Below are 6,000 nucleotides of genomic sequence, written 5' to 3'. Positions count from 1 at the left end.
TTTTAGTTAACAAAATAAGAGAAGACACAATGGCCTTTTTAGGTTGCGCCTTGTGCCTTTTTAGGGGCCACCGGTGTGAAAGATGCGGGATCTAGAGCATGGCAGTAGTTATGGTGGATGGAAGGAGAAGTGTGGACTCATGATGGAGAAGACAAAGACACTGCTTATTACACAAGTGAATTAGGTTCCAAGATTGAGACTTGGACTCATAAACACAATCTTGTGTATGTGGTCAGTGACACTGACACTTCAGTGAAAAGAAAAGAGTACTCTCATTGCATTAAGAAAGGGAAGAAAGTACAATGCTTTATAGGAAAGTAGGAAACTACAGTAGGCACCACTGTGCATATGGGATAGGTTAGCCTGCATGTCCTTGGCCCTGAAGCTCCATACAAAGAGGCTGTTTAGTGAGTGTGATTGCTGAATCTCAACACCCCTCCTCAATCACAACTAGAAAGGCACAAAGTGTGTAGAGGCTGTAATGAGAACCACCTGCAAAGTGTGGGCACACCACAAACATGGTAGACACTAGAGGCTATCGCAGAAAAGGCTAAGTGTGGGCACCAAAACATGATGGACATCCAGAGGCTGTAACAGGAGCCTCATAAAGTGTACAGGGACTGTAATGCCAAGCTACATGAGGAGTTTACAAAGCTTATGGCAGGAAGCATTAGGGAAAGGAAATATAAGGCTTTTAAAACAGTCTATCAAAGTAATGAGAGTAGAAGGACTGATTAGTCTTGTCCTTCCGATCCTGGTGGTCTTCATCTTCATCTTCTTCTTCATCTTTTGGTCCATGGTCTTCTTCTTCTTTCACAGCTGCAAGATAGGCCTTTTGGGACCTCTTCCTAGCATGACAGAACTTCTCAGTATGTCCGGTCCTTTTGCAGAAGTAACAGAAGAGCGGTTCCTTTTTACCTTTGTATCTGTTGTTTACATATAACATTTGTTCATCCTTTGAAGTGTTGGGCTCTTCTTTGCTTTTAAGTTTCTTTTCTTCCTCTAGCAGAGAGGATTTAATATCAACAAGTTGAGGATCAGGCATGTTGGTTAGAGTGGTTGATACATTATCATAAGCAGGAGGCAAACTTTTTAACAAGACACCAATACAAACATCTTCATCCATTTTTAGCTTTATTCCTGCAAGTTGAGTAAGCAGGTTTTCCATGTAGTTCAGATGGGATGCCAGGGATGTATGAGGCTTCATATCAAGTCGGAAAAATTCAATTAATAGACCATACTTAGACGACTTTGACTGTGCACCAAATAGGGTATCCAATTTATCCCAAGTGTCATGGGACGTGTCACAGGCATCCACATGATGGATGTAGCTATCGTCCAATTCCAGTTTGATGATGGCTTGTGCCTTGTCGTCATTCTTCTACCAAGTAACTGCAAGGTCTGCATCTCGAGGTTTCTTCTCTTTGCCATTTGTGATGGCCCAAAGACCCTTCTTCATCAGGATGAGCTTGATGCAGGTTTGCTAAGTGTGGAACCCGACTCCTTTGAATCGAGCATTTGGAGAGTCTTTTCCCATGTTGAGGTTGCAAGATCAGTAGCAAATCAACACCAGAATTTTGAGATTTTATCAATAGAAGAGCAGGTTGCAATGTGTCAAGAGACACAGTTAATGACAGTGTGAAAACACACTATGTCAGTGTTCATGTTGAGCTTGATTCTTCTTGTTCAGGATCGTTCGGTCATTCTTCAATCTTCTCAGGTCCTTCCCCTCCTTGATTTGGTGCTGGAACAGTAGATCAGAGTGGCAATGGGTTTCTCCAGGTGGCAAGAGAGAAAAAAATGATGAGATTTTTGAGCTTTGATGAAACTGGCTATGGCTGACAGTTTAGGGTTTCAGATAGGGGCCTGGTTTTTTGCAGATTGCAGGAGCTATGGTTGATCATTTCCAAAACTTTTTTTTATGAAAATGTAGCTCTTTCCAAGGCCTATCAAAGCCCTATGATCTTCGTCAGCATCGCGACGTGTGCAGGCAAAATTTGACGCACGAATTAGCAGCAGCGCAGTCTGGACAGCGACGACGAATTTTTGCAATGCTGGAGTTACAAGTCACCAATGTTATGGATTGAGGTGTTGGGATGAAGTGCCTTGAAGTGAGAGACAATTTCTCAGAAGGAAGCAAGTGAATATATGCCCTGTAAGTGGAGATCCAGCTCCTCCAACAGAGGTAGGTTGCAGGTTGGCTATGGCTGCCAAGGGGTAGAGAGTGAAAATGGAGTTGGAGATGAAGTCAAACACTTGAGCTGAGCTGGATAGAGATTGTGAGAAACTGAGAGAGCAGAGAGAGGACCTGAAACATGCTAAGCCATGCTCAGCTGCGCTCTGATACCATGTGAAAGATGCGGGATCTAGAGCATGGCAGTGAGTTATGGTGGATGGAAGGAGAAGTGTGGACTCATGATGGAGAAGACAAAGACAATGTTTATTACACAAGTGAATTAGGTTCCAAGATTGAGACTTGGACTCATAAACACAATCTTGTGTATGTGGTCAGTGACACTGGCACTTCATTGAAAAGAAAAGAGTACTCTCATTGCATTAAGAAAAGGAAGCAAGTACAATGCTTTATAGGAAAGTAGGAAACTGCAGTAGGCACCACTGTGCATATGGGATAGGCTAGCCTGCATGTCCTTGGCCCTGAAGCTCCATACAAAGAGGCTGTTTAGTGAGTGTGATTGCTGAATCTCAACAATCGCAAATTTGACCTTCTTGCCTTGGTCGCACACTTATGATCTTGGCCTATCTCCCTCGCACACGCAATTCCTTTTAAGATTCGGCTTCCTTGACAAATTTCACCATCTTTTGGAACTAGACTTTAGAAATGGAAACTTATGAACTCCCTTCTTTTCGTAGAAGTTCCGGGAATACAATTGATCTGCCCGAAAAGGCCTTTCCCTTAATATTCATAATTTTTAGATATTTTTAAGCACTTCTCGGCACCAAAATTCCGCTCTCACCGACATTTTCTTTTGCCTGAGACTTCACATGGCCTCGTAATATTTTCAGCAGAAATATTACTAACTAGCTCAACACTTATTTCTCAAACAACGACCAATCAATATCGACAAACCAATCTTGACCCCATCAATCTCCAAAATAACTTACATCTATCAAACAAATTCACGAAAAGGAAAACACCTTAAAGCACAACCAATTCTTAGTGTTCAAAATATAGCCTAAAAATTTTAGTAAAGGATATAAGAGGTTCTTCCATTCCTGTATAAGTCTTCAAAAGTTTAGGCAAATCCATAAATCAGCATCTTCAAATCTTTCAACTTCTTGAACCGTATCACCAAGTAAACACAAATCAAACACATCCACATACTAACACATAACACAAAAAAATATGAATGACGCCCCAATAAGGGGGAATTAAAAAGAGAAATTCCATTAAAGCTCAATCCATCAATTACATCTCGAAAGAAATAATCAATAAAGATGTTTCCTTTTAAAGGTCTGATGATTTTGGAACATATCCATAGAAAGGGATTAATTTACAAATATCTTGGGGGGATTTTAAAAGAATTGCAAATAGCACTCCTCTCCACAATGACAAGATATCTACTTAGTAGACAAAGAGCATGGAAATACAATGTATCTAATTGATGGGGATCAATATCCACTTAGCATTCAAGCATAACTTTGATACTTGCTTCTAATCATTATGAGAATATCAATGCATGTACCGTAGGTACCAAGCAAAATGAGTAGTTAATCTAAGTGGAGGATCAGTATATTGATGATAGATTTGGGAAAACTGCAAATAATTATAATAATCTTATATAGGATTCCACCAATCCTTTGGACTCACAAGCCAATTAATATGAGTTCCAATTGATGAATCAATCTGGCTCCATCCTCTTCATCTATGTATTTACAGATCAAAATCAAAGTGGCTACTAACCAACTAAGGGGAGCTAAGAATAAAAGAGGTAGATGGAGGAAGAGGAACCAACATCAAGGGATGAGGAGATGGAGAAGAAAAATCATAAAAAGAAGAAAGGGTTAAATATGAAGATTCAGGTAATTTAACTAAATCAGTTAAGAAATGGGTTTGAAAATACACTAGAAAATGGGAAAGGAGTGTGATGGATGGCATAAGACAAGGAGTAGGAGAGAAAATGTGATCGACAATAAATGGGCAATGATTAAAGATAGGAATTTGAGCCAACTAATGAAATTGTTAAAGCATGTAAAGCTGATGTAAAATCTAAAGTGTGGATGCAGGACTTAGATCGCATGGAGCGAGGCAAGGCATCCAAAGATGATTTAACTAGTGCCAGGCAATATATCCGAGGAAGAACCAGATGGACCGAGCCGATTGATTCATTTTCAGCTTTCGCTCGGTTGGCTGAAATCAATAATCAGGAAGTAACCAAGAATTATAGGATAGCTACATGAATCTTGAAGAAAGAAATGAAATTCATATTTTACATTACCAATAGTAACCCGTACATAAGGACATGCCGCATAGAGATCCCAAGAAGAATTATTGGCTTCTTTCATGCGCCATCCCGGGTCCACATCTATGGGCCATCCGCCATTCTCATAGAGACTTCTTGACATGATGTTGATCTCCGAAGCATGGTCTATAAGGGCAATGCACGGAGTCTCTCTTTCTCCAATCTTGACAACGGTTTCGGTGGTCACCCTTGCCCAATGAGTACGGGAGTAGTGACTACTTGGAACAAAATGAGCATCAATCTCTTCTTGCATGTTGTGAAGACGAGCTTCTTTCTTATGCAGGGCTGCTCTTTGGATTGAGAAGACCCCACCTTATCATTCTCTGCAATAGCTTCTTCAATTTTTGCTTCATAGATGTCTTCATCTTTGGCTTCTATGGCTGCAATCAATTCTTTGATTGCCTCCAATCGAATCCCTTGAGAGTATTCAGCTTCTCTTCATCTTGCAAATACACATGAAGTGCTTGCAAAAAAGCATACACAGATTCTTCAGTTTCTTCACCAACATATTTCCTTTTCCGTTTAATTACATCAATTATTACATCATAAAATCCTCGTTTTGCAATTTCGAGAATTTCACCCAATGTAAATTCAATTTTGCTTCCAAGAATCCTTTCTTCTAGGATCTGTTTGAGATCCATCACAGTCCCTATGTCTGACTACAACTTGTAGCCGGGATGTTTACCTTTTCTCTTTCCTTCTATCTTCTTTGCTTGTGGGGCATTTTCCATATCATGCTCTGGCAGTGCTGGTGGATTTTCAGCAGCCTTCTGCTGATCCGGTTTACAAGAACTTAAATTGCATGTAGAAGAGGTCACGTATTGTGGGGGTTAGATGCACCTGTCAAAGCATGGGACACAACACACCAAGGAAGGTGGCATTGAAACAGCATCTTGGGGATCTCCATTGTGGAATTAGTTGTTCTAGATTGTGGGGTATTTCCACGTTTTCCACAGTCAACTTCCCATCCAAGGGTGTTTGCTACCTTTTCTTAGAATGAGGCCTCTTATGATAGGGAGTTTCTTTCTTTTGTTCCATAAGAGTTTTTATTATTCATTTTATCTCTATTTAAAAAAAGCTCTACTATCGAGGGTGTTTCCACCTTTTCTCAAAGAGTAGGTCGACATGACAAGGAGCGAAGGCCTTTTCTCTCATGTTCTATTTTGATCTTCTTCTTTTTCTATAGGTAAATAGCAGAATACCATAGATTAGAACCAACCCCACCACGTGAGTTGGATTGAATAGGATGATAGTAGCAGATAGAAAAGAGGTGGATATGAGGGGCTAAAAGAATGGTACCACCCCATCAGTATGAGAATGATGGATATCAGCAATAGCATGAGAAGTAGTAAGGGGCAATGCCTTATAGGGAGAGGAACTGCTGACTTTGATTAAAGAAAGTAATACTTCTTCAAGTGGTAACCATTAATTGAGAAGGGATCCTCTCAGAGACGTCAAACAATGACTTGCACTTGGACAGAGCCATGTGCATTAGGTTTTTGACAACAAGTACCTTCTT

This window comes from Lygodium microphyllum, chromosome 12 (assembly GCF_053477565.2).
Source record: "Lygodium microphyllum isolate KBCC chromosome 12, Lygodium_microphyllum_v1.1.10, whole genome shotgun sequence".
Lineage (NCBI taxonomy): Eukaryota > Viridiplantae > Streptophyta > Polypodiopsida > Schizaeales > Lygodiaceae > Lygodium > Lygodium microphyllum.
Note: the sequence above shows the minus strand (reverse complement) of the source record.